This window comes from Bombina bombina, chromosome 4, assembly GCF_027579735.1.
Source record: "Bombina bombina isolate aBomBom1 chromosome 4, aBomBom1.pri, whole genome shotgun sequence".
Lineage (NCBI taxonomy): Eukaryota > Metazoa > Chordata > Amphibia > Anura > Bombinatoridae > Bombina > Bombina bombina.
The window spans coordinates 872,007,487-872,021,190 of NC_069502.1; the positions used below are offsets into that span (position 1 = coordinate 872,007,487).

Sequence of the window (13,704 nt, forward strand, 5' to 3'; positions counted from 1 at the left end):
AAATCAAGCGTTCAATTTCCAAGCAGTCAGCTGCAGAGAGACTAGATTTGGATGTTCGAATGGACCTTGTACTAGAAGATCCTGTCTCAAAGGTAGCTTCCATGGTGGAGCCGATGACATATTCACCAGGTCTGCATACCAATTCCTGCGCGGCCACGCAGGAGCTATCAGAATCACCGAGGCCTTCTCCTGTTTGATCCTGGCTACGAGCCTGGGAAGGAGAGGGAACGGTGGAAACGCATAAGCTAGGTTGAACGACCAAGGCGCCACTAATGCATCCATTAGAGTCGCCTTGGGATCCCTGGATCTGGACCCGTAGCAAGGAACCTTGAAGTTCTGACGAGACGCCATCAGATCCATGTCTGGAATGCCCCATAATTGAGTCAACTGGGCAAAAACCTCCGGGTGGAGTTCCCACTCCCCCGGATGGAAAGTCTGACGACTTAGATAATCCGCCTCCCAGTTGTCTACTCCTGGGATGTGAATTGCAGATAGATGGCAGGAGTGATCCTCCGCCCATTTGATGATCTTGGATACCGGCAGGTCACCCAAATTCCTGGCTAGATTAAACAAGGCCAGGAAAAAGAATAATATAATTGAAGCTATTCGGGTCGGTCAAGATAGATGTTCAGATCCACTAGAGATCAGAGAGAGTTTCTTCAAATACTTTAAAAATATATATGCGGCGAATGAGATCAACCTTGAAAATAAAGACATTTTCTGGAACTCAATTGTAATTCCTAAAATTTCCCCAGATTTCTTAGAACTTTTAAATGGTCCTATTACTTTGGAAGAAGTAGATGAAGCAATACTCCATGCTAAGTCAAATAAAGCTCCCGGCCCCGATCAGTTAACATCAGAATTTTACAAGATTACTAGATGTGATATACTTCCTATTCTGGTTAGACTTTTCAATGAATATTTTATAGCTGGGAAGCCTATGTCGGAGCATTTCTCGGCGTCGGCGGTTACTCTAATATTAAAGAAAGGTAAAGATCCTCTAGACCCTTCCTCTTATAGGCCTATATCACTTCTAAATGTAGATTATAAATTACTTACCTCTATAATGGCAAAAAGACTTAAGTCTGGCATAGAGCAAGTTATACATGAGGATCAATCAGGCTTCATACCTGGGAGATCCTCTATCAGAAATATACGCCGCGTTACTTCTGTATTAGAATATTATTGGTATAACCTACAGGATAATGCTTCAAATGCAAAACAAGATTTGGCACTGCTAACCGCCGACGCCGAGAAGGCCTTCGACTCAGTCACATGGGATCACTTATATACCGCCCTTGATAAATTTGGGTTCACAGGGAATTTCTTCTCACTAGTAAGATCTATTTATAATACACCTACTTCATATGTTCTAGTTAACGGGGTTCCAACACCCAGGTTCCATATCCACAAAGGAACGAGACAGGGGTGTCCACTGTCCCCCCTTTTATTTAACCTTGCCATAGAACCCCTTGCAATCTCCCTAAGAGATACTATAGCAGGTATAAAAATTGGAGATCAACAATTGGTCCTATCACTTTATGCTGACGACTTACTGCTGTTTTTACAGAATACTAAAATCAGTATTCCTCTTGCTCTAAATACTTTTAAGCTATTTAGCTCTTTTTCGGGCTACAAATTAAATTTGAGCAAGTCTGAAATTCTCTGGATACATCAAAACAAAGACAGTTGCAAGGAACACCCCCTACAGGTCACAGAAAGTATTAAATATTTAGGAATAAATCTTCATAGAAATCCTAATCTTTGGTACGATAATAATTTCTCTGTTTTCTTTGCAAATGCTGCCGAGAAATTAGACAGATGGGTTTTGTTCCCTATCTCTCTCTCGGCCAGAGTTATGTTAATTAAATCTATTCTTTTTCCGCAATTAGTATATCTTCTTCAAAACCTCCCTGTCTTTATCACTAACAAAGATCTTAGGCTTTTTAATAAGAATTGCTCATCTTTTGTTTGGAATAAAAAAAGGCACTATCTATCCAGAACCAAACTATACCAGCTCTCAGAATATGGAGGATTTGCGCTCCCTGATATAAAATGGTATAATATAGCTATTCTTGCACGCTTTGCCTGTGACTGGATCACAGATACTAATTATTTTACAAACCCTTTAATTGAAAGTCAGATGGTTACCCCTCTCTCCCTAAAGGCCATGATCCACTGCCCAATGGCACAACTACCAAAACATATTAAAAAGTTAATGGCAATTGGTAATGTGATCTCAGCCTGGCAGAAATTATGTACTGTGTTAAATATAGATTACCGTATATCAGCATACCTCCCTATTAGAGGCAACATCCTTTTCCCGCCAGGCTTAACTTCAGAAATCTTTACAAAGTGGGAGGAAAAGGGGTTAATTTATATTTCCCAAGTTCTCGATAATGAACACACAGTTAGAACATTTGAATCTATCCTCCAAGAATATAATTTATCCAATCAAAACTTTTATGCATATTTGCAACTCAGACACTATATAAATGGAATACAAAATATTAGACAAGACTATAGAAAATTTGCTGACCTGAAAGACTATATCATACTACATAAGAATGGTATTCATACAATTTCGCTAATTTATAATATTCTAATGTCGAAGCAAGGACAATTGGGATTGGAAATCCTAACTAGTTACTGGAGATCCCACTTCCAAGAAATAACAGTAGAAAAAATTAAAGCTAGTATTAAACAAGTAAGAGAGGCAAGAATCCCCACCTCCTGGAAAGAATCTCATATTAAACTAATTAATAATTCATATATTACACCGAGAACACTAGCCAAGTGGACTAGCAATAAATCTACTAACTGTTTTAAGTGTAAAAAAAAGGAGGCCGATCTCCTCCATTGTTTTTGGTTCTGTCCTAAAATTAGGCAATTTTGGTTTAAAGTGTCCTATTGGGCCTCTAAAGTGTTGCATGAAAATGTGACTTTGGATATCTTCCAGGTTTTTTTTCTTTCTAGTGAGACCAATACCATACCTCATAAATCTGTTAACACTCTGATTTTATTAGGACGGAACTTAATCCTCAAATTTTGGAAGAAGAGGATTTCCCCTCCGTTTTGCCTATTTAAACAAGCTGTGTTCTCGCAAATTATGTTCGAGCAATTAAATGCCAACTCCTTGTCAGAAAACCAGATAAAAAATTTTTTTGACAAATGGCTTACCCTAATATTACAACGGCCCAATAATCTGCAATATACATTAACTAAATGTTTTCATAAATCAGACTTTTTTGGAACTCTTATTCTGCATAATCTATTCCCCTATTCTTGGCACTAATATTACATTCACCCAAGATGGAGATGTGGAGCTGGAGGCAGGGGGAATTTCCTTTCTTTTCCTTTTCTATCTTGCTGCTCTTTTTTCTTCCTCTTCTCCCCTCTTGTTGTGTCTTCCTTTTTTCTTTTGCGTTTTGTTTTGTTTTATTTTTGGTCTGTGATGCATGACCATCTTCTGTTAAGATATCTTAGGTAATTAGGAAAATAGCACAAGTATACAATCACAAAGAGTAAAATATTGGAAAGTACGTGGCAAAAACTTTTCTAAAATATGATTCTGTGGAATCTTTGAAGTTAAGAGTGAATTAATTATTGACTGTATTCTTTTTTTTTTTCTCTTCTTCTTTTTTTCTGTTAAACAAAGAAATTTACTTATGTGATAAAAATGTACTTGTTGATTTGTATTCTGTGCTTGGAAATAAATAAATGTTTAAAAAAAAAAAAAAAAATACGTAGCCTGCTTATTTTTACTTCCAAAATGTAGAACCTTGCATTTTTCCGTATTAAATCTCATTTTCCATTCACTTGCCCATAGTTCTAATTTTAGCAAATCCCTTTGTAAAGAGAGTTCGTCCTGCTCTGACCTTATGACCTTACTTAACTTAGTATCATCTGCAAAAATAGAGATGTCGCTATTTAATCCTTGCTCCAAGTCATTTATAAAAATATTAAAAAGAACAGGGCCCAGTACTGATCCCTGGGGGACGCCACTGATTACCTTTGTCCAATCTGAGTATGATCCATTTACTACTACTCGTTGCTCCCTATCTTTTATCCAGTTATTTATCCATGAGCTAACATTTTCAGCTATTCCCAGTCCCTTAATTTTGTGCATTAATCTCTTATGTGGCACTGTATCAAATGCCTTTGCCAAATCTAAGTATATCACATCCACTGATTCCCCTTTATCTATATTTTGACTTACTTCCTCGTAGAATCTAATTAGATTAGTTTGACATGATCTATTTCTCCTAAAGCCATGCTGATTAGAACTCATAATCTTGTTTACACGAATATGCTCATCAATATAATCCCTTATAATCCCTTCAAATATCTTCCCCACTATTGATGTCAGACTAACTGGTCTATAGCTTCCTGGATCATCCCTGCTTCCCTTTTTGAAGAGTGGCACCACATCAGCTTTACGCCAATCCTGGGGTACCATGCCTGAGGATAATGAGTCTTGAAAAATTAAGAGTAGAGGTTTGTCTATAACAGTGCTAAGTTCCCTTAACACCCTTGGGTGTATTCCATCTGGGCCTGGAGTTTTATTTACCTTAATATTTTCCATTTTTTTCCTGATATCCTCTAAACAAAACCCAGTTAGTGGTATGGACTGGCATGTTCTATTATGTTCAAAAGTATCATTCAATGGTTCTTCTCTTGTGTATACTGAAGAAAAAAACTGGTTTAGTACCTCAGCCTTCTCCCTGTCATTATTTATCATGCTACCCTCCACACATTTTAATGTACCTATATTATCCTTCTTAGATTTTTTGCTATTTATGTACTTAAAGAACCTTTTAGGGTTAGACTTAGAATCCTTAGCAATTAATTTTTCATTTTCAATTTTGGCTAATTTGATTGCTTTTTTGCATGCTTTGTTACATTCCTTATAAATATTGTATGCTGAGTCTGTACTATTTTCTTTTAATAATTTAAATGCCCTACGTTTTTTCCTAATTTCTCTTAACACATTTTTATTTAGCCATAATGGCTTTGTTTTTTTATTTTTACTTTTATAACCATATGGTATGTGTTGATATGCATATTTATTTAACACATTTTTAAATATTATCCATTTATTCTCTGTATTTTTATTAGAAAATACATTGTCCCAATTTATATTATTTAATGATTTCCTTAAATCGTTGAATTTTGCTTTCTTGAAATTAAAAGTCTTAGTTAAGCCTTTAAAACACTGCATTTGAAAAGAGATTTCAAATGTGACCATGTTATGATCACTGTTACCCAAATGTTCTTAACTTCTATGTTTGATATTATATCTGTATTGTTTGATAGCACTAAATCCAATATAGCTTTACTCCTAGTTGGCTCCTCTATTAATTGTGACAAGAAGTTATCCCTGAGAACATTTAAAAATCTATCCCCCTTAGCTGAATTACTAGTTTCATTGGCCCAGTTTATATCAGGGTAGTTAAAATCTCCCATAATTACAGCACTGTTATTAGCAGCCTTACCTATTTGGATAAGTAGTTGAGTTTCCTCCGGGTCACTAATGTTGGGAGGCTTGTAGCATGTTCCTAGTAATATTTTTTTAGTATTTTTCCCCCCACTCTTTATTTCAACCCACAGGGTCTCTACATTGTCACTTGTATCATAAATATCTTCCCTTATTGTAGGTTTAAGGTTAGGTTTAATATACATGCAGATACCTCCACCCCTTTTATTATTCCTGTCCCTCCTAAATAATGTATACCCCTCTAAGTTAAGCAGTAGCTTTTTGTCCTCTCCTCTTACCAGAATAAACAACGAACAAAGATGAAGTTTGTCTGAATTCCTTTGTTGCGTCTAAATAGAACTTTAAAGCGCGGACCACATCTAAATTGTGTAACAAACGTTCCTTCTTTGAAACTGGATTTGGACACAGAGAAGGAACAACTATTTCCTGGTTAATATTCTTGTTGGAAACTACTTTTGGAAGAAAACCAGGTTTAGTACGCAAAACAACCTTATCTGAATGGAACACTAGATAAGGTGGATTACACTGCAAAGCAGATAACTCAGAAACTCTTCTAGCAGAAGAAATAGCAACCAAAAACAGAACTTTCCAAGATAGTAACTTGATATCTATGGAATGTAAAGGTTCAAACGGAACCCCTTGAAGAACTGAAAGAACTAAATTTAGACTCCAAGGAGGAGTCATGGGTCTGTAAACAGGCTTGATTCTGACCAAAGCCTGTACAAAAGCTTGTACATCTGGCACAGCTGCCAGTCGTTTGTGTAACAAGACAGATAATGCAGAGATCTGTCCTTTTAGAGAACTCGCTGACAACCCTTTATCCAAACCTTCTTGGAGAAAGGAGAGAATCTTAGGAATTTTAATCTTACTCCAGGAGAATCCCTTGGATTCACACCAACAGATATATTTTTTCCATATTTTATGGTAAATCTTTCTAGTCACAGGTTTTCTGGCTTGAACCAGAGTATCTATCACTGAATTTGAAAACCCACGCTTGGATAAAATCAAGCGTTCAATTTCCAAGCAGTCAGCTGCAGAGAGACTAGATTTGGATGTTCGAATGGACCTTGTACTAGAAGATCCTGTCTCAAAGGTAGCTTCCATGGTGGAGCCGATGACATATTCACCAGGTCTGCATACCAATTCCTGCGCGGCCACGCAGGAGCTATCAGAATCACCGAGGCCTTCTCCTGTTTGATCCTGGCTACGAGCCTGGGAAGGAGAGGGAACGGTGGAAACGCATAAGCTAGGTTGAACGACCAAGGCGCCACTAATGCATCCATTAGAGTCGCCTTGGGATCCCTGGATCTGGACCCGTAGCAAGGAACCTTGAAGTTCTGACGAGACGCCATCAGATCCATGTCTGGAATGCCCCATAATTGAGTCAACTGGGCAAAAACCTCCGGGTGGAGTTCCCACTCCCCCGGATGGAAAGTCTGACGACTTAGATAATCCGCCTCCCAGTTGTCTACTCCTGGGATGTGAATTGCAGATAGATGGCAGGAGTGATCCTCCGCCCATTTGATGATCTTGGATACCTCTCTCATCGCCAAGGAACTCTTTGTTCCTCCCTGATGGTTGATGTAAGCTACAGTCGTCATGTTGTCCGACTGGAATCTTATGAATCCGGCCTTCGCTAGTTGAGGCCAAGCCCGGAGAGCATTGAATATCGCTCTCTGTTCCAGGATGTTTATCGGAAGAAGAGACTCTTCCCGAGACCATAGACCCTGAGCTTTCAGGGAATCCCAGACCGCGCCCCAGCCTAATAGACTGGCGTCGGTCGTGACAATGACCCACTCTGGTCTGCGGAAACTCATTCCCTGAGACAGGTGATCCTGAGTCAACCACCAAAAGGAGTGAGTCTCTGGTTACCTGGTCTACTTGAATCTGTGGGGACAAGTCTGCATAGTCCCCATTCCACTGACTGAGCATGCACAGTTGTAATGGTCTTAGATGAATTCGAGCAAAAGGAACTATGTCCATTGCTGCAACCATCAATCCTACTACTTCCATGCACTGAGCTATGGAAGGCTGCAGAATAGAGTGAAGAACTTGACAAGCGTTTAGAAGCTTTGACTTTCTGACTTCTGTCAGGAAGATCTTCATTTCTAAAGAATCTATTATTGTTCCATAAAAGGGAACTCTTGTTGACGGAGACAGGGAACTCTTTTCTACGTTCACCTTCCACCCGTGAGATCTGAGAAAGGCTAGAACAATGTCTGTATGAGCCTTTGCCTTGGAAAGAGACGACGCTTGAATTAGAATGTCATCTAGATAAGGTGCCACTGCAATGCCCCTCGGTCTTAGAACCGCCAGAAGGGACCCTAGCAGCTTTGTGAAAATTCTGGGAGCAGTAGCTAAACCGAACGGAAGAGCCACGAACTGATAATGTTTGTCCAGAAAGGCGAACCTTAGGAACTGATGATGATCTTTGTGGATAGGAATATGTAGGTACGCATCCTTTAAATCCACGGTAGTCATATATTGACCCTCCTGGATTGTGGGTAAAATTGTTCGAATGGTTTCCATTTTGAACGATGGAACTCTGAGATATTTGTTTAGAATTTTTAAATCCAGAATTGGTCTGAAAGTTCCCTCTTTTTTGGGAACTACAAACAGGCTTGAGTAAAACCCCTGACCTTGTTCCACAGTTGGAACTGGGTGTATCACTCCCATCTTTAACAGGTCTTCTACACAATGTAAGAATGCCTGTCTCTTTATTTGGTCTGAAGATAAGCGAGACATGTGGAACCTTCCCCTTGGAGGAAGTTCCTTGAATTCTAGAAGATAACCCTGAGAGACTATTTCTAGTGCCCAGGGATCCGGAACATCTCTTGCCCAAGCCTGAGCAAAGAGAGAGAGTCTGCCCCCTACTTGATCCGGTCCCGGATCGGGGGCTACCCCTTCATGCTGTCTTGGTAGCAGCAGCAGGCTTCTTGGTCTGTTTACCCTTGTTCCAGCCTTGCAATGGTTTCCAAGCTGGTTTAGCCTGGGAAGCGTTACCCTCTTGTCTAGAGGCTGCAGAGTTAAGAGCCGGTCCGTTCCTGAAATTGCGAAAGGAACGAAAATTGGACTTATTCTTAGCCTTGAAAGGCCTATCCTGTGGGAGGGCATGGCCCTTCCCCCCAGTGATGTCTGAAATAATTTCTTTCAATTCTGGCCCAAAAAGGGTCTTACCTTTGAAAGGGATATTAAGCAATTTTGTCTTGGAAGATACATCCGCCGACCAAGACTTTAGCCAGAGCGCTCTGCGTGCCACAATTGCAAACCCTGAATTTTTCGCCGCTAATCTCGCTAATTGCAAATCGGCATCTAAAATAAAGGAATTAGCTAACTTAAGTGTGTGAATTCTGTCCATGACTTCCTCATATGGAGTCTCCATATTAAGCGACTTTTCTAGTTCATCGAACCAGAAACACGCCGCCGTAGTGACAGGAATAATGCACGAAATTGGTTGGAGGAGGTAACCTTGCTGAACAAAAATCTTTTTAAGCAAACCGTCCAATTTTTGATCCATAGGATCTTTGAAAGCACAATTGTCCTCAATGGGAATAGTCGTGCGTTTGGCTAGGGTAGAAACTGCCCCCTCAACCTTAGGGACTGTTTGCCATGTGTCCTTCCTTGGGTCGACCATGGGGAACAATTTCTTAAATATAGGAGGTGGGACAAAGGGTATTCCTGGTTTCTCCCACTCCTTATTCACTATGTCCGCCACCCTTTTAGGGATCGGAAAGGCGTCAGGGTGCACCGGGACCTCTAAGAATTTGTCCATCTTGCACAATTTTTCTGGAATGACCAAAGAGTCACAATCATCCAGTGTAGTTAGCACCTCCTTAAGTAATGCGCGGAGATGCTCTAACTTAAATTTAAATGTCACAACATCAGGTTCTGCCTGTTGAGAAATTCTTCCTGAATCTGAAAGTTCTCCCTCCGTCAAACCCTCCCTCACTGCCACTTCAGACTGGTGTGAGGGTATGACAGATAAACTATCGTCAGCGCCTTCTTGCTCCACTGTATTTAAAACTGAGCAATCACGCTTTCTTTGAAATGCTGGCATTTTGGATAAAATATTAGCTATGGAATTATCCATTACAGCCGTTAATTGTTGCATAGTAACAAGCATTGGCGCGCTAGATGTACTAGGGGTCGCCTGCGCGGGCATAACTGGCGTTGACACAGAAGGAGAGGATGATGAACTATCCCCACTACCTTCATTTGAGGAATCATCTTGGGCAACCTTATTAAATGTGACAGTACTGTCCTTACTTTGTCTGGACGCCATGGCACAATTATCACATACATTTGAAGGGGGGACCACCTTGGCCTCCATACATACAGAACATGTTCTATCTGAAGGTACAGACATGTTAGACAGGCTTAAACAGGCTAATAATGCAAAAAAAACGTTTTAAACAAAACCGTTACTGTCTCTTTAAATGTTAAACAGAGCACACTTTATTTCTGAATGTGTGAAAAACTATGAAGGAAATATCCAATCTTTACCAAAATTTCACCACAGAGTCTTAATGCTTTAAAAGTATTGCACCCCAATTTTCAAGCTTTTAACCCCTTAAATGAGGAAACCGGAGCCGTTTAATCAAGTAACAATTTTTAACCCCACTACAGTCCCAGCCACAGCGTTTGCTGCGACTTCACCTGTCCTTAAGGGTTATACGATACCAAATTAAGCCTTCCAGGAACGTTTTCAATGATCACCAGACCCTCTCACATGCAGCTGCATGCACTGCATCCAAAAGAAACTGCGCAATTATGGCGCGAAAATGAGGCTCTGCCTACTATAGTGAAAGGCCCTTCCTGACTGGAAAGGTGTCTAAACGACTGCCTGGCGTCTAAAAACGTTCCCCACAATAAAAGTTTTATAAATCACTTCAAATTTCATAAAAAACTTTAAATAAAGCAATCGATTTAGTCCACAAGAGTGTCAACCAGTGTATAGCCCATAATAAGCCTTCATTCTGTTAAGAGTCTAAGAAAATGGCTTACCGATCCCCAAGAGGGAAAATGACTTCTAGCATTACAAAGTCTTGTTAGAAAATGGACTAGTCATACCTTGAGCAGAAAAAGTCTGCTAACTGTTCCCCCCAACTGAAGTTCTCTGGGCTCAACAGTCCTGCGTGGGAACAGCAATTGATTTTAGTTACTGCTGCTAAAATCATACTCCTCTTTTAAACAGAACTCTTCATCCCTTTCTGTTTTAGAGTAAATAGTACAAACCGGCACTATTTTAAAATAACAAACTCTTGATAGCAGAATAAAAAACTACAACTAAACACCACATACTCTTCACCATCTCCGTGGAGATGCTACTTGTTCAGAGCGGCAAAGAGAATGACTGGGGGGCGGAGCCTGAGGAGGGGTTATATGGACAGCCTTTGAGTGATCTTTGCCATTTCCTGTTGGGGAAGAGAATATTTCCCACAAGTAATGGATGACGCCGTGGACCGGACACACCAATGTTGGAGAAATAACACGTGTGGTGCGTAGCGGCATTTAGCGGCCTTCTAATTACTAAAAAGTAATGCCAAAGCCATAAATGTCTGCTATTTCTGAACAAAGGGGATCCCAGAGAAGCATTTACAACCATTTGTGCCATACTTGCACACGCTGTTTGTAAATAATGTCAGTGAGAAACCTAAAGTTTGTGAAGAAGTTTGAGAAAAAGTGAACAATTTTTTTTTATTTGATCTCATTTGGGGGTGAAATTGTGGCATTAAATATACCAAAATGGGCCTAGATCAATACTTTGGGTTGTCTACTAAAAAAAAAAGCATATAGATGTCTAGGGATATTCAGGAATCCTGACAGATGTCAGTGTTCCAATGTAACTATCACCAATTTAAAAAAAAAAAAAAAAAAAAAAAAAAAAAAAAGGTTTGGAAATAGCAAAGTTCTACTTGTACTTATTGTGCTATAACTTGCAAAAAAAGCAAAGAACACGTAAACATTGGGTATTTGTAAACTCAAGACAAAATTTAGAAACTATTTAGCATGGGTGTTTTTTGGTGGTTGTAGATGTGTAACAGATTTGGGGGGTCAGAGTAGAAAAAGTGTTTTCTTTTTCCATTTTGTTCATCATATTTTATATTTTTTTTATAGCAAATTATAAGATATGATGAAAATAATGGTATCTTTATAAAGTCCATTTAATGGCAAAAAAAAAAAAAAACGGTATATAATATGTGTGGGTACAGTAAATGACTAAGGGGAAAATTACAGCTAAACACAAAAACGCAGAAATGTAAAAATAGCCTTAGTCTGAAACGGTCAAAAAAATGGAAAAGGGGATAAACTAAGGGGATAAAAAGATGGCTAAGGCAGGTTATTATATTATATACAGTTTTTCTTGCCATTAAATGGACTTTCTAAAGATACCATTATTTTCATCATATCTTATCATTTACTATAAACATTTTTTATAAAATATGAGGAAAAATGGAAAAAAACACACACACTTTTTCTAACTTTGAGCCCCAATATCTGTTACACATCTACAACCACCATAAAACACCCATGTTAAATAGTTTCTAAAGTTTGTCCAGAGTTTAGAAATACCCAATGTTTACATGTTCTTTGCTTTTTTTGTAAGTTATAGGGCCATAAATACAAGTAGCACTTTGCTATTTCCAAACCACTTTTTTTTTTCAAAATTAGCGCTAGTTACATTGGAACACTGATATCTTTCAGGAATCCCTGAATATCCCTTGACATGCATATATTTTTTTAGAAGACATTCCAAAGTATTGTTCTAGGCCAATTTTGGTATATTTCATGCCACCATTTCACCGCCAAATGCGATCAAATAAAAAAAAATCGTTCACTTTTTCACAAACTTTAGGTTTCTCACTGAAATTATTTACAAACATCTTGTGCAATTATGGCATAAATGGTTGTAAATACTTCTCTGGGATCCCCCTTGTTCAGAAATAGCAGACATATATGGCTTTAGCGTTGTTTTTTGGTAATTAGAAGGCCGCTAAATGCCACTGCGCACCACACGTGTATTATGCCCAGCAGTGAAGGGATAATTAGGGAGCATGTAGGGAGCTTTTTGGGGTAATTTTTAGCTTTAGTGTAGTAGACAACCCAAAGTATTGATCTAGGCCCATTTTGGTATATTTCATACCACCATTTCACCGCCAAATGCAATCAAATAAAAAAAAAAAAAACCTTACATTTTTCCAAATTTTAGGTTTCTCACTGAAATCATTTAGAAACAACTTGTGCAATTATGGCACAAGTGGTTGTACATGCTTTTCTGGGATCCCCTTTGTTCAGAAATAGCAGACATATATGGCTTTGGTGTTGCTTTTTGGTAATTAGAAGGCAGCTAAATGCTGCTGCGCACCACACGTGTATTATGCCCAGCAGTGCAGGGGTTAATTAGGGAGCTTGTAGGGTTACTTTTAGCTTTAGTGTAGTGTAGTAGACAACCCCAAGTATTGATCTAGGCCCATTTTGGTATATTTCATACCACCATTTCACCGCCAAATGCGATAAAAAAAAAAAAAAGTCAACTCTTACCTCCCCCACCACACAATTGTCCCCGCCATCTTAAGTACTGGCAGAAAGTCTGCCAGTACTAAAATAAAAGGTAACCTTTTTTTCTTTCTGTTTTTTTTTTCTTTGCATATTTACATATGCTGCTGTATAGGATCCCCCCTTAGCCCCCCCAAACAGCTCTCTAACCTCCCCCTCTACATTCTTGGGAGCCATCTTGGGTACTGGCAGCTGTCTGCCAGTACCCAGTTTACAAAATAAATGATGTAATTTTTTTATTTTTTCTGTAGTGTAGCTTCCCTCCCCCCCCCCCCCCCCAAGATCAACCCCCACCCCCTCCCAGATCCCTTAGATTATTTTTTGGGCATTCTCCCACTTATAATACTTTTCTTTCTGTAGTGTAAGCGGTTCTCACCCGCTCCCTCCCCGTGCCCGCCCGCCGCCCCCCATGCACGCGCTTGTCTCCCCCCCCCCGACGATCCCACCCCCCTCTCAGGCTCAGAACTCATTGATGGCCGCCCACCCGCCTCCCACCCACCAACGAATGCGGCCATCGATGTCCGGTGCAGAGAGGGCCACAGAGTGGTTCTTTCTGCACCGGAGAGGTAAAAATTGTTATTGCAGGATGCCTCGATAGCGAGGCATCACTGCAATAACCGGAAAGCAGCTGGAAGCGATCAGGATCGCTT

General features: G+C 39.6%; 1 protein-coding gene across 1 annotated transcript in view; it reads right to left on the reverse strand.

Moving 5' to 3' along the window:
- The window catches only part of LOC128657375 (gastrula zinc finger protein XlCGF17.1), a 103,808-nt gene that overhangs the window by 52,997 nt on the left and 37,107 nt on the right, over positions 1–13,704 (reverse strand). The window lies entirely within an intron of this gene.